The 26,257-nt window shown below is 35.3% G+C and overlaps 27 non-coding genes across 27 annotated transcripts; 13 read left to right on the top strand and 14 right to left on the bottom strand.

Annotated features, from left to right (window-relative positions):
- Nucleotides 1-335: 335 nt before the first annotated feature.
- LOC132987584 (5S ribosomal RNA) lies at nt 336-454 on the bottom strand. The gene has a single exon (XR_009675643.1). It is a non-coding gene; the product is annotated as a 5S ribosomal RNA (ribosomal RNA).
- Nucleotides 455-1,117: 663 nt separating this feature from the next.
- LOC132987629 (5S ribosomal RNA) lies at nt 1,118-1,236 on the top strand. Its single transcript, XR_009675686.1, has one exon. It is a non-coding gene; the product is annotated as a 5S ribosomal RNA (ribosomal RNA).
- A 1,056-nt stretch (nt 1,237-2,292) lies between these two features.
- Nucleotides 2,293-2,411, bottom strand: LOC132987583 (5S ribosomal RNA). The gene has a single exon (XR_009675642.1). It is a non-coding gene; the product is annotated as a 5S ribosomal RNA (ribosomal RNA).
- Nucleotides 2,412-3,075: 664 nt separating this feature from the next.
- LOC132987582 (5S ribosomal RNA) lies at nt 3,076-3,194 on the top strand. Its single transcript, XR_009675641.1, has one exon. It is a non-coding gene; the product is annotated as a 5S ribosomal RNA (ribosomal RNA).
- A 1,056-nt stretch (nt 3,195-4,250) lies between these two features.
- On the bottom strand, nt 4,251-4,369 carry LOC132987581 (5S ribosomal RNA). Its single transcript, XR_009675640.1, has one exon. It is a non-coding gene; the product is annotated as a 5S ribosomal RNA (ribosomal RNA).
- Nucleotides 4,370-5,034: 665 nt separating this feature from the next.
- Nucleotides 5,035-5,153, top strand: LOC132987627 (5S ribosomal RNA). The gene has a single exon (XR_009675684.1). It is a non-coding gene; the product is annotated as a 5S ribosomal RNA (ribosomal RNA).
- Nucleotides 5,154-6,209: 1,056 nt separating this feature from the next.
- LOC132987580 (5S ribosomal RNA) lies at nt 6,210-6,328 on the bottom strand. Its single transcript, XR_009675639.1, has one exon. It is a non-coding gene; the product is annotated as a 5S ribosomal RNA (ribosomal RNA).
- A 664-nt stretch (nt 6,329-6,992) lies between these two features.
- LOC132987579 (5S ribosomal RNA) lies at nt 6,993-7,111 on the top strand. The gene has a single exon (XR_009675638.1). It is a non-coding gene; the product is annotated as a 5S ribosomal RNA (ribosomal RNA).
- A 1,056-nt stretch (nt 7,112-8,167) lies between these two features.
- Nucleotides 8,168-8,286, bottom strand: LOC132987578 (5S ribosomal RNA). Its single transcript, XR_009675637.1, has one exon. It is a non-coding gene; the product is annotated as a 5S ribosomal RNA (ribosomal RNA).
- Nucleotides 8,287-8,950: 664 nt separating this feature from the next.
- LOC132987577 (5S ribosomal RNA) lies at nt 8,951-9,069 on the top strand. Its single transcript, XR_009675636.1, has one exon. It is a non-coding gene; the product is annotated as a 5S ribosomal RNA (ribosomal RNA).
- Nucleotides 9,070-10,125: 1,056 nt separating this feature from the next.
- LOC132987640 (5S ribosomal RNA) lies at nt 10,126-10,244 on the bottom strand. Its single transcript, XR_009675697.1, has one exon. It is a non-coding gene; the product is annotated as a 5S ribosomal RNA (ribosomal RNA).
- A 664-nt stretch (nt 10,245-10,908) lies between these two features.
- On the top strand, nt 10,909-11,027 carry LOC132987575 (5S ribosomal RNA). The gene has a single exon (XR_009675634.1). It is a non-coding gene; the product is annotated as a 5S ribosomal RNA (ribosomal RNA).
- A 1,056-nt stretch (nt 11,028-12,083) lies between these two features.
- On the bottom strand, nt 12,084-12,202 carry LOC132987574 (5S ribosomal RNA). The gene has a single exon (XR_009675633.1). It is a non-coding gene; the product is annotated as a 5S ribosomal RNA (ribosomal RNA).
- Nucleotides 12,203-12,866: 664 nt separating this feature from the next.
- Nucleotides 12,867-12,985, top strand: LOC132987573 (5S ribosomal RNA). Its single transcript, XR_009675632.1, has one exon. It is a non-coding gene; the product is annotated as a 5S ribosomal RNA (ribosomal RNA).
- A 1,056-nt stretch (nt 12,986-14,041) lies between these two features.
- LOC132987572 (5S ribosomal RNA) lies at nt 14,042-14,160 on the bottom strand. Its single transcript, XR_009675631.1, has one exon. It is a non-coding gene; the product is annotated as a 5S ribosomal RNA (ribosomal RNA).
- Nucleotides 14,161-14,824: 664 nt separating this feature from the next.
- Nucleotides 14,825-14,943, top strand: LOC132987620 (5S ribosomal RNA). Its single transcript, XR_009675678.1, has one exon. It is a non-coding gene; the product is annotated as a 5S ribosomal RNA (ribosomal RNA).
- A 1,056-nt stretch (nt 14,944-15,999) lies between these two features.
- On the bottom strand, nt 16,000-16,118 carry LOC132987618 (5S ribosomal RNA). Its single transcript, XR_009675676.1, has one exon. It is a non-coding gene; the product is annotated as a 5S ribosomal RNA (ribosomal RNA).
- A 664-nt stretch (nt 16,119-16,782) lies between these two features.
- LOC132987571 (5S ribosomal RNA) lies at nt 16,783-16,901 on the top strand. The gene has a single exon (XR_009675630.1). It is a non-coding gene; the product is annotated as a 5S ribosomal RNA (ribosomal RNA).
- A 1,056-nt stretch (nt 16,902-17,957) lies between these two features.
- LOC132987698 (5S ribosomal RNA) lies at nt 17,958-18,076 on the bottom strand. The gene has a single exon (XR_009675752.1). It is a non-coding gene; the product is annotated as a 5S ribosomal RNA (ribosomal RNA).
- A 668-nt stretch (nt 18,077-18,744) lies between these two features.
- On the top strand, nt 18,745-18,863 carry LOC132987697 (5S ribosomal RNA). Its single transcript, XR_009675751.1, has one exon. It is a non-coding gene; the product is annotated as a 5S ribosomal RNA (ribosomal RNA).
- Nucleotides 18,864-19,919: 1,056 nt separating this feature from the next.
- On the bottom strand, nt 19,920-20,038 carry LOC132987696 (5S ribosomal RNA). Its single transcript, XR_009675750.1, has one exon. It is a non-coding gene; the product is annotated as a 5S ribosomal RNA (ribosomal RNA).
- A 664-nt stretch (nt 20,039-20,702) lies between these two features.
- Nucleotides 20,703-20,821, top strand: LOC132987639 (5S ribosomal RNA). The gene has a single exon (XR_009675696.1). It is a non-coding gene; the product is annotated as a 5S ribosomal RNA (ribosomal RNA).
- Nucleotides 20,822-21,877: 1,056 nt separating this feature from the next.
- On the bottom strand, nt 21,878-21,996 carry LOC132987695 (5S ribosomal RNA). Its single transcript, XR_009675749.1, has one exon. It is a non-coding gene; the product is annotated as a 5S ribosomal RNA (ribosomal RNA).
- Nucleotides 21,997-22,660: 664 nt separating this feature from the next.
- On the top strand, nt 22,661-22,779 carry LOC132987628 (5S ribosomal RNA). The gene has a single exon (XR_009675685.1). It is a non-coding gene; the product is annotated as a 5S ribosomal RNA (ribosomal RNA).
- A 1,056-nt stretch (nt 22,780-23,835) lies between these two features.
- LOC132987694 (5S ribosomal RNA) lies at nt 23,836-23,954 on the bottom strand. Its single transcript, XR_009675748.1, has one exon. It is a non-coding gene; the product is annotated as a 5S ribosomal RNA (ribosomal RNA).
- Nucleotides 23,955-24,619: 665 nt separating this feature from the next.
- Nucleotides 24,620-24,738, top strand: LOC132987692 (5S ribosomal RNA). The gene has a single exon (XR_009675746.1). It is a non-coding gene; the product is annotated as a 5S ribosomal RNA (ribosomal RNA).
- Nucleotides 24,739-25,794: 1,056 nt separating this feature from the next.
- On the bottom strand, nt 25,795-25,913 carry LOC132987691 (5S ribosomal RNA). The gene has a single exon (XR_009675745.1). It is a non-coding gene; the product is annotated as a 5S ribosomal RNA (ribosomal RNA).
- Between the last annotated feature and the right edge of the window lie 344 nt (nt 25,914-26,257).

Genomic DNA, 26,257 nt, shown 5'->3' with positions numbered 1-26,257 from the left:
TGGCTACCAGAGTGTTGTGGGGAAGTAAAGAGTAACCTAAAACAAAAAGAATCAAGTTAAGTACAAGTAATTAAAAGATGTTAATGCAGTAGTCCTTACTTAAGTAGGCTATATGTACTTTTTGAATGTAAAACTGACATTTGAAAACAGCCTCCAGAGAGTGTAATATGTATTAATACTCACTGAAAACATTGATGAAAATTGCAACAAGAACAAAAAAAAAGAGGACAGGCTGCCAAATAAAATCATGTTTCATTTTCCACTGGCCTGTTTCTCTCAGTCCTTTCTCCATTAGTGAGGCAACAGCGCCCCCTGCTGGCTGAATGAGATATAAAAGCTTACAGCACCTGGTATTCCCAGGCGGTCTCCCATCCAAGTACTAACCAGGCCCGACCCTGCTTAGCTTCCGAGATCGGACGAGATCGGGCGTGTTCAGGGTGGTATGGCCGTAAGCGAAGGTGTCTGTATGTACTGCTCTACTTATAGATGGTAAAACTTCACCTGGCTGCAGGTCTCCACATCGCTCAGTCGACATGTCTTTTTTAATGCCTTAGCCTTTGTCTTCATATTAAAAGTTCTGTGATGCACAATGAATTCAAAACTTCAAATGGGTTTATTATTAACAGTGTAGATGCGTCTGTTCTGGCTCTCAGACTTTTTATAGGTAATCTCAACAACTATTAACCATATAATACAGAAAAACTGCGAGCTTAATAGTTCAAAAAAAAACTTTCTATTTGTCTTTTGTTAATTTAAACTCATCTTGTTCTCTTGTATGCAGTAGGCTATATAACGGATCATTTAAACATTTAAAACTAATAGCCTACCCACATTTAGGACTACATACATTTAAATTATTAAATTATTAAACCATTAAATAGATGCTTTTCACATAGGCTTGTTTTTATTTTGTTCTTACATTAGATCTATTTATGATTGACAATGTTTGCAAAAGAAGGCAATCAATTTAATTACTTGAATGAATGAATGAATTTGAAAAGGTAGCCTACTCTTCAATTTATCAGTTTGTATTATTATTTAACTCAGATAATACATTTAAAATAGAATGCTGCGACATTATCCATATATAAATAGACTCTGTACAACAGTAAACTTCGCTTACGGCCATACCACCCTGAACACGCCCGATCTCGTCCGATCTCGGAAGCTGAGCAGGGTCGGGCCTGGTTAGTACTTGGATGGGAGACCGCCTGGGAATACCAGGTGCTGTAAGCTTTTGTGTCCTCCTGCTATGGACTGTAGTTCTCTTTTATTTGTCTATCGTTGCTTCTACTTTCCAATAAAGTAGCTTACACTGAATTTTGATCGGGGAGCATCTATAGCATATACAGGGACTGACTGTAATAATTATGAATTGTCATATAATTAGTAAGTTTTCCTTTGTGATTCCTAATGAAGGATTTTTAGTTATAATGGAGAATGTGAGGGGATCAAATATGTATGCCCCACAGGGTTATGATTTCTACATGAAACATTGCAATGGCTGATTTATTCATTTGTCATTCAAGATTACCTCAAAACAAGTAAGTGCTGATAAAAACATCATTTCCAGTTGTCCCTTATATCTTAATCAATCACTAATGATTAGGCTACTATAATAATCCTAAATCTTGTGTGCCTTAATGCAACATTTAAACTTATTTCTGCTGTTCACTTTAGTGCTGGAAAGGTGCCTCGGAACAGTTTGAAGTATTGAAAACCTTAATAAATCCACAGTAAAAGTCATTATGTGAAATGGTCAATTTCTGAAAAAACGTCAATTAATTCTGAAAAAATATTGATTGATAAGTAAGCATCACTTGTTTGCGGGGTTTTTTTCATTCAATCTTAATAGTAATCATTTATAATAATTCCTGATTTGGTGTAAATGTTTATTATTGATGTGAAAACATTTATAATGATGGTGAATATTTCCAGCTGAATCAAATGTACAATATGGCTACCAGAGTGTTGTGGGGAAGTAAAGAGTAACCTAAAACAAAAAGAATCAAGTTAAGTACAAGTAATTAAAAGATGTTAATGCAGTAGTCCTTACTTAAGTAGGCTATATGTACTTTTTGAATGTAAAACTGACATTTGAAAACAGCCTCCAGAGAGTGTAATATGTATTAATACTCACTGAAAACATTGATGAAAATTGCAACAAGAACAAAAAAAAAGAGGACAGGCTGCCAAATAAAATCATGTTTCATTTTCCACTGGCCTGTCTCTCTCAGTCCTTTCTCCATTAGTGAGGCAACAGCGCCCCCTGCTGGCTGAATGAGATATAAAAGCTTACAGCACCTGGTATTCCCAGGCGGTCTCCCATCCAAGTACTAACCAGGCCCGACCCTGCTTAGCTTCCGAGATCGGACGAGATCGGGCGTGTTCAGGGTGGTATGGCCGTAAGCGAAGGTGTCTGTATGTACTGCTCTACTTATAGATGGTAAAACTTCACCTGGCTGCAGGTCTCCACATCGCTCAGTCGACATGTCTTTTTTAATGCCTTAGCCTTTGTCTTCATATTAAAAGTTCTGTGATGCACAATGAATTCAAAACTTCAAATGGGTTTATTATTAACAGTGTAGATGCGTCTGTTCTGGCTCTCAGACTTTTTATAGGTAATCTCAACAACTATTAACCATATAATACAGAAAAACTGCGAGCTTAATAGTTCAAAAAAAAAACTTTCTATTTGTCTTTTGTTAATTTAAACTCATCTTGTTCTCTTGTATGCAGTAGGCTATATAACGGATCATTTAAACATTTAAAACTAATAGCCTACCCACATTTAGGACTACATACATTTAAATTATTAAATTATTAAACCATTAAATAGATGCTTTTCACATAGGCTTGTTTTTATTTTGTTCTTACATTAGATCTATTTATGATTGACAATGTTTGCAAAAGAAGGCAATCAATTTAATTACTTGAATGAATGAATGAATTTGAAAAGGTAGCCTACTCTTCAATTTATCAGTTTGTATTATTATTTAACTCAGATAATACATTTAAAATAGAATGCTGCGACATTATCCATATATAAATAGACTCTGTACAACAGTAAACTTCGCTTACGGCCATACCACCCTGAACACGCCCGATCTCGTCCGATCTCGGAAGCTAAGCAGGGTCGGGCCTGGTTAGTACTTGGATGGGAGACCGCCTGGGAATACCAGGTGCTGTAAGCTTTTGTGTCCTCCTGCTATGGACTGTAGTTCTCTTTTATTTGTCTATCGTTGCTTCTACTTTCCAATAAAGTAGCTTACACTGAATTTTGATCGGGGAGCATCTATAGCATATATAGGGACTGATTGTAATAATTATGAATTGTCATATAATTAGTAAGTTTTCCTTTGTGATTCCTAATGGAGGATTTTTTGTTATAATGGAGAATGTGAGGGGATCAAATATGTATGCCCCACAGGGTTATGATTTCTACATGAAACATTGCAATGGCTGATTTATTCATTTGTCATTCAAGATTACCTCAAAACAAGTAAGTGCTGATAAAAACATCATTTCCAGTTGTCCCTTATATCTTAATCAATCACTAATGATTAGGCTACTATAATAATCCTAAATCTTGTGTGCCTTAATGCAACATTTAAACTTATTTCTGCTGTTCACTTTAGTGCTGGAAAGGTGCCTCGGAACAGTTTGCAGTATTGAAAACCTTAATAAATCCACAGTAAAAGTCATTATGTGAAATGGTCAATTTCTGAAAAAACGTCAATTAATTCTGAAAAAATATTGATTGATAAGTAAGCATCACTTGTTTGCGGGGTTTTTTTCATTCAATCTTAATAGTAATCATTTATAATAATTCCTGATTTGGTGTAAATGTTTATTATTGATGTGAAAACATTTATAATGATGGTGAATATTTCCAGCTGAATCAAATGTACAATATGGCTACCAGAGTGTTGTGGGGAAGTAAAGAGTAACCTAAAACAAAAAGAATCAAGTTAAGTACAAGTAATTAAAATATGTTAATGCAGTAGTCCTTACTTAAGTAGGCTATATGTACTTTTTGAATGTAAAACTGACATTTGAAAACAGCCTCCAGAGAGTGTAATATGTATTAATACTCACTGAAAACATTGATGAAAATTGCAACAAGAACAAAAAAAAAGAGGACAGGCTGCCAAATAAAATCATGTTTCATTTTCCACTGGCCTGTCTCTCTCAGTCCTTTCTCCACTAGTGAGGCAACAGCGCCCCCTGCTGGCTGAATGAGATACCAAAGCTTACAGCACCTGGTATTCCCAGGCGGTCTCCCATCCAAGTACTAACCAGGCCCGACCCTGCTTAGCTTCCGAGATCGGACGAGATCGGGCGTGTTCAGGGTGGTATGGCCGTAAGCGAAGGTGTCTGTATGTACTGCTCTACTTATAGATGGTAAAACTTCACCTGGCTGCAGGTCTCCACATCGCTCAGTCGACATGTCTTTTTTAATGCCTTAGCCTTTGTCTTCATATTAAAAGTTCTGTGATGCACAATGAATTCAAAACTTCAAATGGGTTTATTATTAACAGTGTAGATGCGTCTGTTCTGGCTCTCAGACTTTTTATAGGTAATCTCAACAACTATTAACCATATAATACAGAAAAACTGCGAGCTTAATAGTTCAAAAAAAAAAACTTTCTATTTGTCTTTTGTTAATTTAAACTCATCTTGTTCTCTTGTATGCAGTAGGCTATATAACGGATCATTTAAACATTTAAAACTAATAGCCTACCCACATTTAGGACTACATACATTTAAATTATTAAATTATTAAACCATTAAATAGATGCTTTTCACATAGGCTTGTTTTTATTTTGTTCTTACATTAGATCTATTTATGATTGACAATGTTTGCAAAAGAAGGCAATCAATTTAATTACTTGAATGAATGAATGAATTTGAAAAGGTAGCCTACTCTTCAATTTATCAGTTTGTATTATTATTTAACTCAGATAATACATTTAAAATAGAATGCTGCGACATTATCCATATATAAATAGACTCTGTACAACAGTAAACTTCGCTTATGGCCATACCACCCTGAACACGCCCGATCTCGTCCGATCTCGGAAGCTAAGCAGGGTCGGGCCTGGTTAGTACTTGGATGGGAGACCGCCTGGGAATACTAGGTGCTGTAAGCTTTTGTGTCCTCCTGCTATGGACTGTAGTTCTCTTTTATTTGTCTATCGTTGCTTCTACTTTCCAATAAAGTAGCTTACACTGAATTTTGATCGGGGAGCATCTATAGCATATATAGGGACTGATTGTAATAATTATGAATTGTCATATAATTAGTAAGTTTTCCTTTGTGATTCCTAATGGAGGATTTTTTGTTATAATGGAGAATGTGAGGGGATCAAATATGTATGCCCCACAGGGTTATGATTTCTACATGAAACATTGCAATGGCTGATTTATTCATTTGTCATTCAAGATTACCTCAAAACAAGTAAGTGCTGATAAAAACATCATTTCCAGTTGTCCCTTATATCTTAATCAATCACTAATGATTAGGCTACTATAATAATCCTAAATCTTGTGTGCCTTAATGCAACATTTAAACTTATTTCTGCTGTTCACTTTAGTGCTGGAAAGGTGCCTCGGAACAGTTTGCAGTATTGAAAACCTTAATAAATCCACAGTAAAAGTCATTATGTGAAATGGTCAATTTCTGAAAAAACGTCAATTAATTCTGAAAAAATATTGATTGATAAGTAAGCATCACTTGTTTGCGGGGTTTTTTTCATTCAATCTTAATAGTAATCATTTATAATAATTCCTGATTTGGTGTAAATGTTTATTATTGATGTGAAAACATTTATAATGATGGTGAATATTTCCAGCTGAATCAAATGCACAATATGGCTACCAGAGTGTTGTGGGGAAGTAAAGAGTAACCTAAAACAAAAAGAATCAAGTTAAGTACAAGTAATTAAAATATGTTAATGCAGTAGTCCTTACTTAAGTAGGCTATATGTACTTTTTGAATGTAAAACTGACATTTGAAAACAGCCTCCAGAGAGTGTAATATGTATTAATACTCACTGAAAACATTGATGAAAATTGCAACAAGAACAAAAAAAAAGAGGACAGGCTGCCAAATAAAATCATGTTTCATTTTCCACTGGCCTGTCTCTCTCAGTCCTTTCTCCACTAGTGAGGCAACAGCGCCCCCTGCTGGCTGAATGAGATACAAAAGCTTACAGCACCTGGTATTCCCAGGCGGTCTCCCATCCAAGTACTAACCAGGCCCGACCCTGCTTAGCTTCCGAGATCGGACGAGATCGGGCGTGTTCAGGGTGGTATGGCCGTAAGCGAAGGTGTCTGTATGTACTGCTCTACTTATAGATGGTAAAACTTCACCTGGCTGCAGGTCTCCACATCGCTCAGTCGACATGTCTTTTTTAATGCCTTAGCCTTTGTCTTCATATTAAAAGTTCTGTGATGCACAATGAATTCAAAACTTCAAATGGGTTTATTATTAACAGTGTAGATGCGTCTGTTCTGGCTCTCAGACTTTTTATAGGTAATCTCAACAACTATTAACCATATAATACAGAAAAACTGCGAGCTTAATAGTTCAAAAAAAAAACTTTCTATTTGTCTTTTGTTAATTTAAACTCATCTTGTTCTCTTGTATGCAGTAGGCTATATAACGGATCATTTAAACATTTAAAACTAATAGCCTACCCACATTTAGGACTACATACATTTAAATTATTAAATTATTAAACCATTAAATAGATGCTTTTCACATAGGCTTGTTTTTATTTTGTTCTTACATTAGATCTATTTATGATTGACAATGTTTGCAAAAGAAGGCAATCAATTTAATTACTTGAATGAATGAATGAATTTGAAAAGGTAGCCTACTCTTCAATTTATCAGTTTGTATTATTATTTAACTCAGATAATACATTTAAAATAGAATGCTGCGACATTATCCATATATAAATAGACTCTGTACAACAGTAAACTTCGCTTACGGCCATACCACCCTGAACACGCCCGATCTCGTCCGATCTCGGAAGCTAAGCAGGGTCGGGCCTGGTTAGTACTTGGATGGGAGACCGCCTGGGAATACCAGGTGCTGTAAGCTTTTGTGTCCTCCTGCTATGGACTGTAGTTCTCTTTTATTTGTCTATCGTTGCTTCTACTTTCCAATAAAGTAGCTTACACTGAATTTTGATCGGGGAGCATCTATAGCATATATAGGGACTGATTGTAATAATTATGAATTGTCATATAATTAGTAAGTTTTCCTTTGTGATTCCTAATGGAGGATTTTTAGTTATAATGGAGAATGTGAGGGGATCAAATATGTATGCCCCACAGGGTTATGATTTCTACATGAAACATTGCAATGGCTGATTTATTCATTTGTCATTCAAGATTACCTCAAAACAAGTAAGTGCTGATAAAAACATCATTTCCAGTTGTCCCTTATATCTTAATCAATCACTAATGATTAGGCTACTATAATAATCCTAAATCTTGTGTGCCTTAATGCAACATTTAAACTTATTTCTGCTGTTCACTTTAGTGCTGGAAAGGTGCCTCGGAACAGTTTGCAGTATTGAAAACCTTAATAAATCCACAGTAAAAGTCATTATGTGAAATGGTCAATTTCTGAAAAAACGTCAATTAATTCTGAAAAAATATTGATTGATAAGTAAGCATCACTTGTTTGCGGGGTTTTTTTCATTCAATCTTAATAGTAATCATTTATAATAATTCCTGATTTGGTGTAAATGTTTATTATTGATGTGAAAACATTTATAATGATGGTGAATATTTCCAGCTGAATCAAATGCACAATATGGCTACCAGAGTGTTGTGGGGAAGTAAAGAGTAACCTAAAACAAAAAGAATCAAGTTAAGTACAAGTAATTAAAATATGTTAATGCAGTAGTCCTTACTTAAGTAGGCTATATGTACTTTTTGAATGTAAAACTGACATTTGAAAACAGCCTCCAGAGAGTGTAATATGTATTAATACTCACTGAAAACATTGATGAAAATTGCAACAAGAACAAAAAAAAAGAGGACAGGCTGCCAAATAAAATCATGTTTCATTTTCCACTGGCCTGTCTCTCTCAGTCCTTTCTCCACTAGTGAGGCAACAGCGCCCCCTGCTGGCTGAATGAGATACAAAAGCTTACAGCACCTGGTATTCCCAGGCGGTCTCCCATCCAAGTACTAACCAGGCCCGACCCTGCTTAGCTTCCGAGATCGGACGAGATCGGGCGTGTTCAGGGTGGTATGGCCGTAAGCGAAGGTGTCTGTATGTACTGCTCTACTTATAGATGGTAAAACTTCACCTGGCTGCAGGTCTCCACATCGCTCAGTCGACATGTCTTTTTTAATGCCTTAGCCTTTGTCTTCATATTAAAAGTTCTGTGATGCACAATGAATTCAAAACTTCAAATGGGTTTATTATTAACAGTGTAGATGCGTCTGTTCTGGCTCTCAGACTTTTTATAGGTAATCTCAACAACTATTAACCATATAATACAGAAAAACTGCGAGCTTAATAGTTCAAAAAAAAAACTTTCTATTTGTCTTTTGTTAATTTAAACTCATCTTGTTCTCTTGTATGCAGTAGGCTATATAACGGATCATTTAAACATTTAAAACTAATAGCCTACCCACATTTAGGACTACATACATTTAAATTATTAAATTATTAAACCATTAAATAGATGCTTTTCACATAGGCTTGTTTTTAGTTTGTTCTTACATTAGATCTATTTATGATTGACAATGTTTGCAAAAGAAGGCAATCAATTTAATTACTTGAATGAATGAATGAATTTGAAAAGGTAGCCTACTCTTCAATTTATCAGTTTGTATTATTATTTAACTCAGATAATACATTTAAAATAGAATGCTGCGACATTATCCATATATAAATAGACTCTGTACAACAGTCAACTTCGCTTACGGCCATACCACCCTGAACACGCCCGATCTCGTCCGATCTCGGAAGCTAAGCAGGGTCGGGCCTGGTTAGTACTTGGATGGGAGACCGCCTGGGAATACCAGGTGCTGTAAGCTTTTGTGTCCTCCTGCTATGGACTGTAGTTCTCTTTTATTTGTCTATCGTTGCTTCTACTTTCCAATAAAGTAGCTTACACTGAATTTTGATCGGGGAGCATCTATAGCATATATAGGGACTGATTGTAATAATTATGAATTGTCATATAATTAGTAAGTTTTCCTTTGTGATTCCTAATGGAGGATTTTTAGTTATAATGGAGAATGTGAGGGGATCAAATATGTATGCCCCACAGGGTTATGATTTCTACATGAAACATTGCAATGGCTGATTTATTCATTTGTCATTCAAGATTACCTCAAAACAAGTAAGTGCTGATAAAAACATCATTTCCAGTTGTCCCTTATATCTTAATCAATCACTAATGATTAGGCTACTATAATAATCCTAAATCTTGTGTGCCTTAATGCAACATTTAAACTTATTTCTGCTGTTCACTTTAGTGCTGGAAAGGTGCCTCGGAACAGTTTGCAGTATTGAAAACCTTAATAAATCCACAGTAAAAGTCATTATGTGAAATGGTCAATTTCTGAAAAAACGTCAATTAATTCTGAAAAAATATTGATTGATAAGTAAGCATCACTTGTTTGCGGGTTTTTTTTCATTCAATCTTAATAGTAATCATTTATAATAATTCCTGATTTGGTGTAAATGTTTATTATTGATGTGAAAACATTTATAATGATGGTGAATATTTCCAGCTGAATCAAATGTACAATATGGCTACCAGAGTGTTGTGGGGAAGTAAAGAGTAACCTAAAACAAAAAGAATCAAGTTAAGTACAAGTAATTAAAAGATGTTAATGCAGTAGTCCTTACTTAAGTAGGCTATATGTACTTTTTGAATGTAAAACTGACATTTGAAAACAGCCTCCAGAGAGTGTAATATGTATTAATACTCACTGAAAACATTGATGAAAATTGCAACAAGAACAAAAAAAAAGAGGACAGGCTGCCAAATAAAATCATGTTTCATTTTCCACTGGCCTGTCTCTCTCAGTCCTTTCTCCACTAGTGAGGCAACAGCACCCCCTGCTGGCTGAATGAGATACAAAAGCTTACAGCACCTGGTATTCCCAGGCAGTCTCCCATCCAAGTACTAACCAGGCCCGCCCCTGCTTAGCTTCCGAGATCGGACGAGATCGGGCTTGTTCAGGGTGGTATGGCCGTAAGCGAAGGTGTCTGTATGTACTGCTCTACTTATAGATGGTAAAACTTCACCTGGCTGCAGGTCTCCACATCGCTCAGTCGACATGTCTTTTTTAATGCCTTAGCCTTTGTCTTCATATTAAAAGTTCTGTGATGCACAATGAATTCAAAACTTCAAATGGGTTTATTATTAACAGTGTAGATGCGTCTGTTCTGGCTCTCAGACTTTTTATAGGTAATCTCAACAACTATTAACCATATAATACAGAAAAACTGCGAGCTTAATAGTTCAAAAAAAAAACTTTCTATTTGTCTTTTGTTAATTTAAACTCATCTTGTTCTCTTGTATGCAGTAGGCTATATAACGGATCATTTAAACATTTAAAACTAATAGCCTACCCACATTTAGGACTACATACATTTAAATTATTAAATTATTAAACCATTAAATAGATGCTTTTCACATAGGCTTGTTTTTATTTTGTTCTTACATTAGATCTATTTATGATTGACAATGTTTGCAAAAGAAGGCAATCAATTTAATTACTTGAATGAATGAATGAATTTGAAAAGGTAGCCTACTCTTCAATTTATCAGTTTGTATTATTATTTAACTCAGATAATACATTTAAAATAGAATGCTGCGACATTATCCATATATAAATAGACTCTGTACAACAGTAAACTTCGCTTACGGCCATACCACCCTGAACACGCCCGATCTCGTCCGATCTCGGAAGCTAAGCAGGGTCGGGCCTGGTTAGTACTTGGATGGGAGACCGCCTGGGAATACCAGGTGCTGTAAGCTTTTGTGTCCTCCTGCTATGGACTGTAGTTCTCTTTTATTTGTCTATCGTTGCTTCTACTTTCCAATAAAGTAGCTTACACTGAATTTTGATCGGGGAGCATCTATAGCATATATAGGGACTGATTGTAATAATTATGAATTGTCATATAATTAGTAAGTTTTCCTTTGTGATTCCTAATGGAGGATTTTTAGTTATAATGGAGAATGTGAGGGGATCAAATATGTATGCCCCACAGGGTTATGATTTCTACATGAAACATTGCAATGGCTGATTTATTCATTTGTCATTCAAGATTACCTCAAAACAAGTAAGTGCTGATAAAAACATCATTTCCAGTTGTCCCTTATATCTTAATCAATCACTAATGATTAGGCTACTATAATAATCCTAAATCTTGTGTGCCTTAATGCAACATTTAAACTTATTTCTGCTGTTCACTTTAGTGCTGGAAAGGTGCCTCGGAACAGTTTGCAGTATTGAAAACCTTAATAAATCCACAGTAAAAGTCATTATGTGAAATGGTCAATTTCTGAAAAAACGTCAATTAATTCTGAAAAAATATTGATTGATAAGTAAGCATCACTTGTTTGCGGGTTTTTTTTCATTCAATCTTAATAGTAATCATTTATAATAATTCCTGATTTGGTGTAAATGTTTATTATTGATGTGAAAACATTTATAATGATGGTGAATATTTCCAGCTGAATCAAATGTACAATATGGCTACCAGAGTGTTGTGGGGAAGTAAAGAGTAACCTAAAACAAAAAGAATCAAGTTAAGTACAAGTAATTAAAAGATGTTAATGCAGTAGTCCTTACTTAAGTAGGCTATATGTACTTTTTGAATGTAAAACTGACATTTGAAAACAGCCTCCAGAGAGTGTAATATGTATTAATACTCACTGAAAACATTGATGAAAATTGCAACAAGAACAAAAAAAAAGAGGACAGGCTGCCAAATAAAATCATGTTTCATTTTCCACTGGCCTGTCTCTCTCAGTCCTTTCTCCACTAGTGAGGCAACAGCGCCCCCTGCTGGCTGAATGAGATACAAAAGCTTACAGCACCTGGTATTCCCAGGCGGTCTCCCATCCAAGTACTAACCAGGCCCGACCCTGCTTAGCTTCCGAGATCGGACGAGATCGGGCGTGTTCAGGGTGGTATGGCCGTAAGCGAAGGTGTCTGTATGTACTGCTCTACTTATAGATGGTAAAACTTCACCTGGCTGCAGGTCTCCACATCGCTCAGTCGACATGTCTTTTTTAATGCCTTAGCCTTTGTCTTCATATTAAAAGTTCTGTGATGCACAATGAATTCAAAACTTCAAATGGGTTTATTATTAACAGTGTAGATGCGTCTGTTCTGGCTCTCAGACTTTTTATAGGTAATCTCAACAACTATTAACCATATAATACAGAAAAACTGCGAGCTTAATAGTTCAAAAAAAAAACTTTCTATTTGTCTTTTGTTAATTTAAACTCATCTTGTTCTCTTGTATGCAGTAGGCTATATAACGGATCATTTAAACATTTAAAACTAATAGCCTACCCACATTTAGGACTACATACATTTAAATTATTAAATTATTAAACCATTAAATAGATGCTTTTCACATAGGCTTGTTTTTATTTTGTTCTTACATTAGATCTATTTATGATTGACAATGTTTGCAAAAGAAGGCAATCAATTTAATTACTTGAATGAATGAATGAATTTGAAAAGGTAGCCTACTCTTCAATTTATCAGTTTGTATTATTATTTAACTCAGATAATACATTTAAAATAGAATGCTGCGACATTATCCATATATAAATAGACTCTGTACAACAGAAAACTTCGCTTACGGCCATACCACCCTGAACACGCCCGATCTCGTCCGATCTCGGAAGCTAAGCAGGGTCGGGCCTGGTTAGTACTTGGATGGGAGACCGCCTGGGAATACCAGGTGCTGTAAGCTTTTGTGTCCTCCTGCTATGGACTGTAGTTCTCTTTTATTTGTCTATCGTTGCTTCTACTTTCCAATAAAGTAGCTTACACTGAATTTTGATCGGGGAGCATCTATAGCATATACAGGGACTGATTGTAATAATTATGAATTGTCATATAATTAGTAAGTTTTCCTTTGTGATTCCTAATGGAGGATTTTTAGTTATAATGGAGAATGTGAGGGGATCAAATATGTATGCCCCACAGGGTTATGATTTCTACATGAAACATTGCAATGGCTGATTTATTCATTTGTCATTCAAGATTACCTCAAAACAAGTAAGTGCTGATAAAAACATCATTTCCAGTTGTCCCTTATATCTTAATCAATCACTAATGATTAGGCTACTATAATAATCCTAAATCTTGTGTGCCTTAATGCAACATTTAAACTTATTTCTGCTGTTCACTTTAGTGCTGGAAAGGTGCCTCGGAACAGTTTGCAGTATTGAAAACCTTAATAAATCCACAGTAAAAGTCATTATGTGAAATGGTCAATTTCTGAAAAAACGTCAATTAATTCTGAAAAAATATTGATTGATAAGTAAGCATCACTTGTTTGCGGGTTTTTTTTCATTCAATCTTAATAGTAATCATTTATAATAATTCCTGATTTGGTGTAAATGTTTATTATTGATGTGAAAACATTTATAATGATGGTGAATATTTCCAGCTGAATCAAATGTACAATATGGCTACCAGAGTGTTGTGGGGAAGTAAAGAGTAACCTAAAACAAAAAGAATCAAGTTAAGTACAAGTAATTAAAAGATGTTAATGCAGTAGTCCTTACTTAAGTAGGCTATATGTACTTTTTGAATGTAAAACTGACATTTGAAAACAGCCTCCAGAGAGTGTAATATGTATTAATACTCACTGAAAACATTGATGAAAATTGCAACAAGAACAAAAAAAAAGAGGACAGGCTGCCAAATAAAATCATGTTTCATTTTCCACTGGCCTGTCTCTCTCAGTCCTTTCTCCACTAGTGAGGCAACAGCGCCCCCTGCTGGCTGAATGAGATACAAAAGCTTACAGCACCTGGTATTCCCAGGCGGTCTCCCATCCAAGTACTAACCAGGCCCGACCCTGCTTAGCTTCCGAGATCGGACGAGATCGGGCGTGTTCAGGGTGGTATGGCCGTAAGCGAAGGTGTCTGTATGTACTGCTCTACTTATAGATGGTAAAACTTCACCTGGCTGCAGGTCTCCACATCGCTCAGTCGACATGTCTTTTTTAATGCCTTAGCCTTTGTCTTCATATTAAAAGTTCTGTGATGCACAATGAATTCAAAACTTCAAATGGGTTTATTATTAACAGTGTAGATGCGTCTGTTCTGGCTCTCAGACTTTTTATAGGTAATCTCAACAACTATTAACCATATAATACAGAAAAACTGCGAGCTTAATAGTTCAAAAAAAAAACTTTCTATTTGTCTTTTGTTAATTTAAACTCATCTTGTTCTCTTGTATGCAGTAGGCTATATAACGGATCATTTAAACATTTAAAACTAATAGCCTACCCACATTTAGGACTACATACATTTAAATTATTAAATTATTAAACCATTAAATAGATGCTTTTCACATAGGCTTGTTTTTATTTTGTTCTTACATTAGATCTATTTATGATTGACAATGTTTGCAAAAGAAGGCAATCAATTTAATTACTTGAATGAATGAATGAATTTGAAAAGGTAGCCTACTCTTCAATTTATCAGTTTGTATTATTATTTAACTCAGATAATACATTTAAAATAGAATGCTGCGACATTATCCATATATAAATAGACTCTGTACAACAGTAAACTTCACTTACGGCCATACCACCCTGAACACGCCCGATCTCGTCCGATCTCGGAAGCTAAGCAGGGTCGGGCCTGGTTAGTACTTGGATGGGAGACCGCCTGGGAATACCAGGTGCTGTAAGCTTTTGTGTCCTCCTGCTATGGACTGTAGTTCTCTTTTATTTGTCTATCGTTGCTTCTACTTTCCAATAAAGTAGCTTACACTGAATTTTGATCGGGGAGCATCTATAGCATATATAGGGACTGATTGTAATAATTATGAATTGTCATATAATTAGTAAGTTTTCCTTTGTGATTCCTAATGGAGGATTTTTAGTTATAATGGAGAATGTGAGGGGATCAAATATGTATGCCCCACAGGGTTATGATTTCTACATGAAACATTGCAATGGCTGATTTATTCATTTGTCATTCAAGATTACCTCAAAACAAGTAAGTGCTGATAAAAACATCATTTCCAGTTGTCCCTTATATCTTAATCAATCACTAATGATTAGGCTACTATAATAATCCTAAATCTTGTGTGCCTTAATGCAACATTTAAACTTATTTCTGCTGTTCACTTTAGTGCTGGAAAGGTGCCTCGGAACAGTTTGCAGTATTGAAAACCTTAATAAATCCACAGTAAAAGTCATTATGTGAAATGGTCAATTTCTGAAAAAACGTCAATTAATTCTGAAAAAATATTGATTGATAAGTAAGCATCACTTGTTTGCGGGTTTTTTTTCATTCAATCTTAATAGTAATCATTTATAATAATTCCTGATTTGGTGTAAATGTTTATTATTGATGTGAAAACATTTATAATGATGGTGAATATTTCCAGCTGAATCAAATGTACAATATGGCTACCAGAGTGTTGTGGGGAAGTAAAGAGTAACCTAAAACAAAAAGAATCAAGTTAAGTACAAGTAATTAAAAGATGTTAATGCAGTAGTCCTTACTTAAGTAGGCTATATGTACTTTTTGAATGTAAAACTGACATTTGAAAACAGCCTCCAGAGAGTGTAATATGTATTAATACTCACTGAAAACATTGATGAAAATTGCAACAAGAACAAAAAAAAAGAGGACAGGCTGCCAAATAAAATCATGTTTCATTTTCCACTGGCCTGTCTCTCTCAGTCCTTTCTCCACTAGTGAGGCAACAGCGCCCCCTGCTGGCTGAATGAGATACAAAAGCTTACAGCACCTGGTATTCCCAGGCGGTCTCCCATCCAAGTACTAACCAGGCCCGCCCCTGCTTAGCTTCCGAGATCGGACGAGATCGGGCGTGTTCAGGGTGGTATGGCCGTAAGCGAAGGTGTCTGTATGTACTGCTCTACTTATAGACGGTAAAACTTCACCTGGCTGCAGGTCTCCACATCGCTCAGTCGACATGTCTTTTTTAATGCCTTAGCCTTTGTCTTCATATTAAAAGTTCTGTGATGCACAATGAATTCAAAACTTCAAATGGGTTTATTATTAACAGTGTAGATGCGTCTGTTCTGGCTCTCAGACTTTTTATAGGTAATCTCAACAACTATTAACCATATAATACAGAAAAACTGCGAGCTTAATAGTTCAAAAAAAAAACTTTCTATTTGTCTTTTGTTAATTTAAACTCATCTTGTTCTCTTGTATGCAGTAGGCTATATAACGGATCATTTAAACATTTAAAACTAATAGCCTACCCACATTTAGGACTACATACATTTAAATTATTAAATTATTAAACCATTAAATAGATGCTTTTCACATAGGCTTGTTTTTATTTTGTTCTTACATTAGATCTATTTATGATTGACAATGTTTGCAAAAGAAGGCAATCAATTTAATTACTTGAATGAATGAATGAATTTGAAAAGGTAGCCTACTCTTCAATTTATCAGTTTGTATTATTATTTAACTCAGATAATACATTTAAAATAGAATGCTGCGACATTATCCATATATAAATAGACTCTGTACAACAGTAAACTTAGCTTACGGCCATACCACCCTGAACACGCCCGATCTCGTCCGATCTCGGAAGCTAAGCAGGGTCGGGCCTGGTTAGTACTTGGATGGGAGACCGCCTGGGAATACCAGGTGCTGTAAGCTTTTGTGTCCTCCTGCTATGGACTGTAGTTCTCTTTTATTTGTCTATCGTTGCTTCTACTTTCCAATAAAGTAGCTTACACTGAATTTTGATCGGGGAGCATCTATAGCATATATAGGGACTGATTGTAATAATTATGAATTGTCATATAATTAGTAAGTTTTCCTTTGTGATTCCTAATGGAGGATTTTTAGTTATAATGGAGAATGTGAGGGGATCAAATATGTATGCCCCACAGGGTTATGATTTCTACATGAAACATTGCAATGGCTGATTTATTCATTTGTCATTCAAGATTACCTCAAAACAAGTAAGTGCTGATAAAAACATCATTTCCAGTTGTCCCTTATATCTTAATCAATCACTAATGATTAGGCTACTATAATAATCCTAAATCTTGTGTGCCTTAATGCAACATTTAAACTTATTTCTGCTGTTCACTTTAGTGCTGGAAAGGTGCCTCGGAACAGTTTGCAGTATTGAAAACCTTAATAAATCCACAGTAAAAGTCATTATGTGAAATGGTCAATTTCTGAAAAAACGTCAATTAATTCTGAAAAAATATTGATTGATAAGTAAGCATCACTTGTTTGCGGGTTTTTTTTCATTCAATCTTAATAGTAATCATTTATAATAATTCCTGATTTGGTGTAAATGTTTATTATTGATGTGAAAACATTTATAATGATGGTGAATATTTCCAGCTGAATCAAATGTACAATATGGCTACCAGAGTGTTGTGGGGAAGTAAAGAGTAACCTAAAACAAAAAGAATCAAGTTAAGTACAAGTAATTAAAAGATGTTAATGCAGTAGTCCTTACTTAAGTAGGCTATATGTACTTTTTGAATGTAAAACTGACATTTGAAAACAGCCTCCAGAGAGTGTAATATGTATTAATACTCACTGAAAACATTGATGAAAATTGCAACAAGAACAAAAAAAAAGAGGACAGGCTGCCAAATAAAATCATGTTTCATTTTCCACTGGCCTGTCTCTCTCAGTCCTTTCTCCACTAGTGAGGCAACAGCGCCCCCTGCTGGCTGAATGAGATACAAAAGCTTACAGCACCTGGTATTCCCAGGCGGTCTCCCATCCAAGTACTAACCAGGCCCGACCCTGCTTAGCTTCCGAGATCGGACGAGATCGGGCGTGTTCAGGGTGGTATGGCCGTAAGCGAAGGTGTCTGTATGTACTGCTCTACTTATAGATGGTAAAACTTCACCTGGCTGCAGGTCTCCACATCGCTCAGTCGACATGTCTTTTTTAATGCCTTAGCCTTTGTCTTCATATTAAAAGTTCTGTGATGCACAATGAATTCAAAACTTCAAATGGGTTTATTATTAACAGTGTAGATGCGTCTGTTCTGGCTCTCAGACTTTTTATAGGTAATCTCAACAACTATTAACCATATAATACAGAAAAACTGCGAGCTTAATAGTTCAAAAAAAAAACTTTCTATTTGTCTTTTGTTAATTTAAACTCATCTTGTTCTCTTGTATGCAGTAGGCTATATAACGGATCATTTAAACATTTAAAACTAATAGCCTACCCACATTTAGGACTACATACATTTAAATTATTAAATTATTAAACCATTAAATAGATGCTTTTCACATAGGCTTGTTTTTATTTTGTTCTTACATTAGATCTATTTATGATTGACAATGTTTGCAAAAGAAGGCAATCAATTTAATTACTTGAATGAATGAATGAATGAATTTGAAAAGGTAGCCTACTCTTCAATTTATCAGTTTGTATTATTATTTAACTCAGATAATACATTTAAAATAGAATGCTGCGACATTATCCATATATAAATAGACTCTGTACAACAGTAAACTTAGCTTACGGCCATACCACCCTGAACACGCCCGATCTCGTCCGATCTCGGAAGCTAAGCAGGGTCGGGCCTGGTTAGTACTTGGATGGGAGACCGCCTGGGAATACCAGGTGCTGTAAGCTTTTGTGTCCTCCTGCTATGGACTGTAGTTCTCTTTTATTTGTCTATCGTTGCTTCTACTTTCCAATAAAGTAGCTTACACTGAATTTTGATCGGGGAGCATCTATAGCATATATAGGGACTGATTGTAATAATTATGAATTGTCATATAATTAGTAAGTTTTCCTTTGTGATTCCTAATGGAGGATTTTTAGTTATAATGGAGAATGTGAGGGGATCAAATATGTATGCCCCACAGGGTTATGATTTCTACATGAAACATTGCAATGGCTGATTTATTCATTTGTCATTCAAGATTACCTCAAAACAAGTAAGTGCTGATAAAAACATCATTTCCAGTTGTCCCTTATATCTTAATCAATCACTAATGATTAGGCTACTATAATAATCCTAAATCTTGTGTGCCTTAATGCAACATTTAAACTTATTTCTGCTGTTCACTTTAGTGCTGGAAAGGTGCCTCGGAACAGTTTGCAGTATTGAAAACCTTAATAAATCCACAGTAAAAGTCATTATGTGAAATGGTCAATTTCTGAAAAAACGTCAATTAATTCTGAAAAAATATTGATTGATAAGTAAGCATCACTTGTTTGCGGGTTTTTTTTCATTCAATCTTAATAGTAATCATTTATAATAATTCCTGATTTGGTGTAAATGTTTATTATTGATGTGAAAACATTTATAATGATGGTGAATATTTCCAGCTGAATCAAATGTACAATATGGCTACCAGAGTGTTGTGGGGAAGTAAAGAGTAACCTAAAACAAAAAGAATCAAGTTAAGTACAAGTAATTAAAAGATGTTAATGCAGTAGTCCTTACTTAAGTAGGCTATATGTACTTTTTGAATGTAAAACTGACATTTGAAAACAGCCTCCAGAGAGTGTAATATGTATTAATACTCACTGAAAACATTGATGAAAATTGCAACAAGAACAAAAAAAAAGAGGACAGGCTGCCAAATAAAATCATGTTTCATTTTCCACTGGCCTGTCTCTCTCAGTCCTTTCTCCACTAGTGAGGCAACAGCGCCCCCTGCTGGCTGAATGAGATACAAAAGCTTACAGCACCTGGTATTCCCAGGCGGTCTCCCATCCAAGTACTAACCAGGCCCGACCCTGCTTAGCTTCCGAGATCGGACGAGATCGGGCGTGTTCAGGGTGGTATGGCCGTAAGCGAAGGTGTCTGTATGTACTGCTCTACTTATAGATGGTAAAACTTCACCTGGCTGCAGGTCTCCACATCGCTCAGTCGACATGTCTTTTTTAATGCCTTAGCCTTTGTCTTCATATTAAAAGTTCTGTGATGCACAATGAATTCAAAACTTCAAATGGGTTTATTATTAACAGTGTAGATGCGTCTGTTCTGGCTCTCAGACTTTTTATAGGTAATCTCAACAACTATTAACCATATAATACAGAAAAACTGCGAGCTTAATAGTTCAAAAAAAAAACTTTCTATTTGTCTTTTGTTAATTTAAACTCATCTTGTTCTCTTGTATGCAGTAGGCTATATAACGGATCATTTAAACATTTAAAACTAATAGCCTACCCACATTTAGGACTACATACATTTAAATTATTAAATTATTAAACCATTAAATAGATGCTTTTCACATAGGCTTGTTTTTATTTTGTTCTTACATTAGATCTATTTATGATTGACAATGTTTGCAAAAGAAGGCAATCAATTTAATTACTTGAATGAATGAATGAATTTGAAAAGGTAGCCTACTCTTCAATTTATCGGTTTGTATTATTATTTAACTCAGATAATACATTTAAAATAGAATGCTGCGACATTATCCATATATAAATAGACTCTGTACAACAGTAAACTTCGCTTACGGCCATACCACCCTGAACACGCCCGATCTGGTCCGATCTCGGAAGCTGAGCAGGGTCGGGCCTGGTTAGTACTTGGATGGGAGACCGCCTGGGAATACCAGGTGCTGTAAGCTTTTGTGTCCTCCTGCTATGGACTGTAGTTCTCTTTTATTTGTCTATCGTTGCTTCTACTTTACAATAAAGTAGCTTACACTGAATTTTGATCGGGGAGCATCTATAGCATATACAGGGACTGACTGTAATAATTATGAATTGTCATATAATTAGTAAGTTTTCCTTTGTGATTCCTAATGGAGGATTTTTAGTTATAATGGAGAATGTGAGGGGATCAAATATGTATGCCCCACAGGGTTATGATTTCTACATGAAACATTGCAATGGCTGATTTATTCATTTGTCATTCAAGATTACCTCAAAACAAGTAAGTGCTGATAAAAACATCATTTCCAGTTGTCCCTTATATCTTAATCAATCACTAATGATTAGGCTACTATAATAATCCTAAATCTTGTGTGCCTTAATGCAACATTTAAACTTATTTCTGCTGTTCACTTTAGTGCTGGAAAGGTGCCTCGGAACAGTTTGCAGTATTGAAAACCTTAATAAATCCACAGTAAAAGTCATTATGTGAAATGGTCAATTTCTGAAAAAACGTCAATTAATTCTGAAAAAATATTGATTGATAAGTAAGCATCACTTGTTTGCGGGTTTTTTTTCATTCAATCTTAATAGTAATCATTTATAATAATTCCTGATTTGGTGTAAATGTTTATTATTGATGTGAAAACATTTATAATGATGGTGAATATTTCCAGCTGAATCAAATGTACAATATGGCTACCAGAGTGTTGTGGGGAAGTAAAGAGTAACCTAAAACAAAAAGAATCAAGTTAAGTACAAGTAATTAAAAGATGTTAATGCAGTAGTCCTTACTTAAGTAGGCTATATGTACTTTTTGAATGTAAAACTGACATTTGAAAACAGCCTCCAGAGAGTGTAATATGTATTAATACTCACTGAAAACATTGATGAAAATTGCAACAAGAACAAAAAAAAAGAGGACAGGCTGCCAAATAAAATCATGTTTCATTTTCCACTGGCCTGTTTCTCTCAGTCCTTTCTCCATTAGTGAGGCAACAGCGCCCCCTGCTGGCTGAATGAGATATAAAAGCTTACAGCACCTGGTATTCCCAGGCGGTCTCCCATCCAAGTACTAACCAGGCCCGACCCTGCTTAGCTTCCGAGATCGGACGAGATCGGGCGTGTTCAGGGTGGTATGGCCGTAAGCGAAGGTGTCTGTATGTACTGCTCTACTTATAGATGGTAAAACTTCACCTGGCTGCAGGTCTCCACATCGCTCAGTCGACATGTCTTTTTTAATGCCTTAGCCTTTGTCTTCATATTAAAAGTTCTGTGATGCACAATGAATTCAAAACTTCAAATGGGTTTATTATTAACAGTGTAGATGCGTCTGTTCTGGCTCTCAGACTTTTTATAGGTAATCTCAACAACTATTAACCATATAATACAGAAAAACTGCGAGCTTAATAGTTCAAAAAAAAAACTTTCTATTTGTCTTTTGTTAATTTAAACTCATCTTGTTCTCTTGTATGCAGTAGGCTATATAACGGATCATTTAAACATTTAAAACTAATAGCCTACCCACATTTAGGACTACATACATTTAAATTATTAAATTATTAAACCATTAAATAGATGCTTTTCACATAGGCTTGTTTTTATTTTGTTCTTACATTAGATCTATTTATGATTGACAATGTTTGCAAAAGAAGGCAATCAATTTAATTACTTGAATGAATGAATGAATTTGAAAAGGTAGCCTACTCTTCAATTTATCAGTTTGTATTATTATTTAACTCAGATAATACATTTAAAATAGAATGCTGCGACATTATCCATATATAAATAGACTCTGTACAACAGTAAACTTCGCTTACGGCCATACCACCCTGAACACGCCCGATCTCGTCCGATCTCGGAAGCTGAGCAGGGTCGGGCCTGGTTAGTACTTGGATGGGAGACCGCCTGGGAATACCAGGTGCTGTAAGCTTTTGTGTCCTCCTGCTATGGACTGTAGTTCTCTTTTATTTGTCTATCGTTGCTTCTACTTTCCAATAAAGTAGCTTACACTGAATTTTGATCGGGGAGCATCTATAGCATATACAGGGACTGACTGTAATAATTATGAATTGTCATATAATTAGTAAGTTTTCCTTTGTGATTCCTAATGGAGGATTTTTAGTTATAATGGAGAATGTGAGGGGATCAAATATGTATGCCCCACAGGGTTATGATTTCTACATGAAACATTGCAATGGCTGATTTATTCATTTGTCATTCAAGATTACCTCAAAACAAGTAAGTGCTGATAAAAACATCATTTCCAGTTGTCCCTTATATCTTAATCAATCACTAATGATTAGGCTACTATAATAATCCTAAATCTTGTGTGCCTTAATGCAACATTTAAACTTATTTCTGCTGTTCACTTTAGTGCTGGAAAGGTGCCTCGGAACAGTTTGCAGTATTGAAAACCTTAATAAATCCACAGTAAAAGTCATCATGTGAAATGGTCAATTTCTGAAAAAACGTCAATTAATTCTGAAAAAATATTGATTGATAAGTAAGCATCACTTGTTTGCGGGTTTTTTTTCATTCAATCTTAATAGTAATCATTTATAATAATTCCTGATTTGGTGTAAATGTTTATTATTGATGTGAAAACATTTATAATGATGGTGAATATTTCCAGCTGAATCAAATGTACAATATGGCTACCAGAGTGTTGTGGGGAAGTAAAGAGTAACCTAAAACAAAAAGAATCAAGTTAAGTACAAGTAATTAAAAGATGTTAATGCAGTAGTCCTTACTTAAGTAGGCTATATGTACTTTTTGAATGTAAAACTGACATTTGAAAACAGCCTCCAGAGAGTGTAATATGTATTAATACTCACTGAAAACATTGATGAAAATTGCAACAAGAACAAAAAAAAAGAGGACAGGCTGCCAAATAAAATCATGTTTCATTTTCCACTGGCCTGTTTCTCTCAGTCCTTTCTCCATTAGTGAGGCAACAGCGCCCCCTGCTGGCTGAATGAGATATAAAAGCTTACAGCACCTGGTATTCCCAGGCGGTCTCCCATCCAAGTACTAACCAGGCCCGACCCTGCTTAGCTTCCGAGATCGGACGAGATCGGGCGTGTTCAGGGTGGTATGGCCGTAAGCGAAGGTGTCTGTATGTACTGCTCTACTTATAGATGGTAAAACTTCACCTGGCTGCAGGTCTCCACATCGCTCAGTCGACATGTCTTTTTTAATGCCTTAGCCTTTGTCTTCATATTAAAAGTTCTGTGATGCACAATGAATTCAAAACTTCAAATGGGTTTATTATTAACAGTGTAGATGCGTCTGTTCTGGCTCTCAGACTTTTTATAGGTAATCTCAACAACTATTAACCATATAATACAGAAAAACTGCGAGCTTAATAGTTCAAAAAAAAAAACTTTCTATTTGTCTTTTGTTAATTTAAACTCATCTTGTTCTCTTGTATGCAGTAGGCTATATAACGGATCATTTAAACATTTAAAACTAATAGCCTACCCACATTTAGGACTACATACATTTAAATTATTAAATTATTAAACCATTAAATAGATGCTTTTCACATAGGCTTGTTTTTATTTTGTTCTTACATTAGATCTATTTATGATTGACAATGTTTGCAAAAGAAGGCAATCAATTTAATTACTTGAATGAATGAATGAATTTGAAAAGGTAGCCTACTCTTCAATTTATCAGTTTGTATTATTATTTAACTCAGATAATACATTTAAAATAGAATGCTGCGACATTATCCAAATATAAATAGACTCTGTACAACAGTAAACTTCGCTTACGGCCATACCACCCTGAACACGCCCGATCTCGTCCGATCTCGGAAGCTAAGCAGGGTCGGGCCTGGTTAGTACTTGGATGGGAGACCGCCTGGGAATACCAGGTGCTGTAAGCTTTTGTGTCCTCCTGCTATGGACTGTAGTTCTCTTTTATTTGTCTATCGTTGCTTCTACTTTCCAATAAAGTAGCTTACACTGAATTTTGATCGGGGAGCATCTATAGCATATACAGGGACTGATTGTAATAATTATGAATTGTCATATAATTAGTAAGTTTTCCTTTGTGATTCCTAATGGAGGATTTTTAGTTATAATGGAGAATGTGAGGGGATCAAATATGTATGCCCCACAGGGTTATGATTTCTACATGAAACATTGCAATGGCTGATTTATTCATTTGTCATTCAAGATTACCTCAAAACAAGTAAGTGCTGATAAAAACATCATTTCCAGTTGTCCCTTATATCTTAATCAATCACTAATGATTAGGCTACTATAATAATCCTAAATCTTGTGTGCCTTAATGCAACATTTAAACTTATTTCTGCTGTTCACTTTAGTGCTGGAAAGGTGCCTCGGAACAGTTTGCAGTATTGAAAACCTTAATAAATCCACAGTAAAAGTCATTATGTGAAATGGTCAATTTCTGAAAAAACGTCAATTAATTCTGAAAAAATATTGATTGATAAGTAAGCATCACTTGTTTGCGGGTTTTTTTTCATTCAATCTTAATAGTAATCATTTATAATAATTCCTGATTTGGTGTAAATGTTTATTATTGATGTGAAAACATTTATAATGATGGTGAATATTTCCAGCTGAATCAAATGTACAATATGGCTACCAGAGTGTTGTGGGGAAGTAAAGAGTAACCTAAAACAAAAAGAATCAAGTTAAGTACAAGTAATTAAAAGATGTTAATGCAGTAGTCCTTACTTAAGTAGGCTATATGTACTTTTTGAATGTAAAACTGACATTTGAAAACAGCCTCCAGAGAGTGTAATATGTATTAATACTCACTGAAAACATTGATGAAAATTGCAACAAGAACAAAAAAAAAGAGGACAGGCTGCCAAATAAAATCATGTTTCATTTTCCACTGGCCTGTTTCTCTCAGTCCTTTCTCCATTAGTGAGGCAACAGCGCCCCCTGCTGGCTGAATGAGATATAAAAGCTTACAGCACCTGGTATTCCCAGGCGGTCTCCCATCCAAGTACTAACCAGGCCCGACCCTGCTTAGCTTCCGAGATCGGACGAGATCGGGCGTGTTCAGGGTGGTATGGCCGTAAGCGAAGGTGTCTGTATGTACTGCTCTACTTATAGATGGTAAAACTTCACCTGGCTGCAGGTCTCCACATCGCTCAGTCGACATGTCTTTTTTAATGCCTTAGCCTTTGTCTTCATATTAAAAGTTCTGTGATGCACAATGAATTCAAAACTTCAAATGGGTTTATTATTAACAGTGTAGATGCGTCTGTTCTGGCTCTCAGACTTTTTATAGGTAATCTCAACAACTATTAACCATATAATACAGAAAAACTGCGAGCTTAATAGTTCAAAAAAAAAAACTTTCTATTTGTCTTTTGTTAATTTAAACTCATCTTGTTCTCTTGTATGCAGTAGGCTATATAACGG

The sequence above is a fragment of the Labrus mixtus genome, chromosome 13 (assembly GCF_963584025.1).
Source record: "Labrus mixtus chromosome 13, fLabMix1.1, whole genome shotgun sequence".
In the NCBI taxonomy this organism is placed as follows: Eukaryota; Metazoa; Chordata; class Actinopteri; order Labriformes; family Labridae; genus Labrus; species Labrus mixtus.
This window is presented reverse-complemented; position numbering and strand designations above follow the sequence as displayed.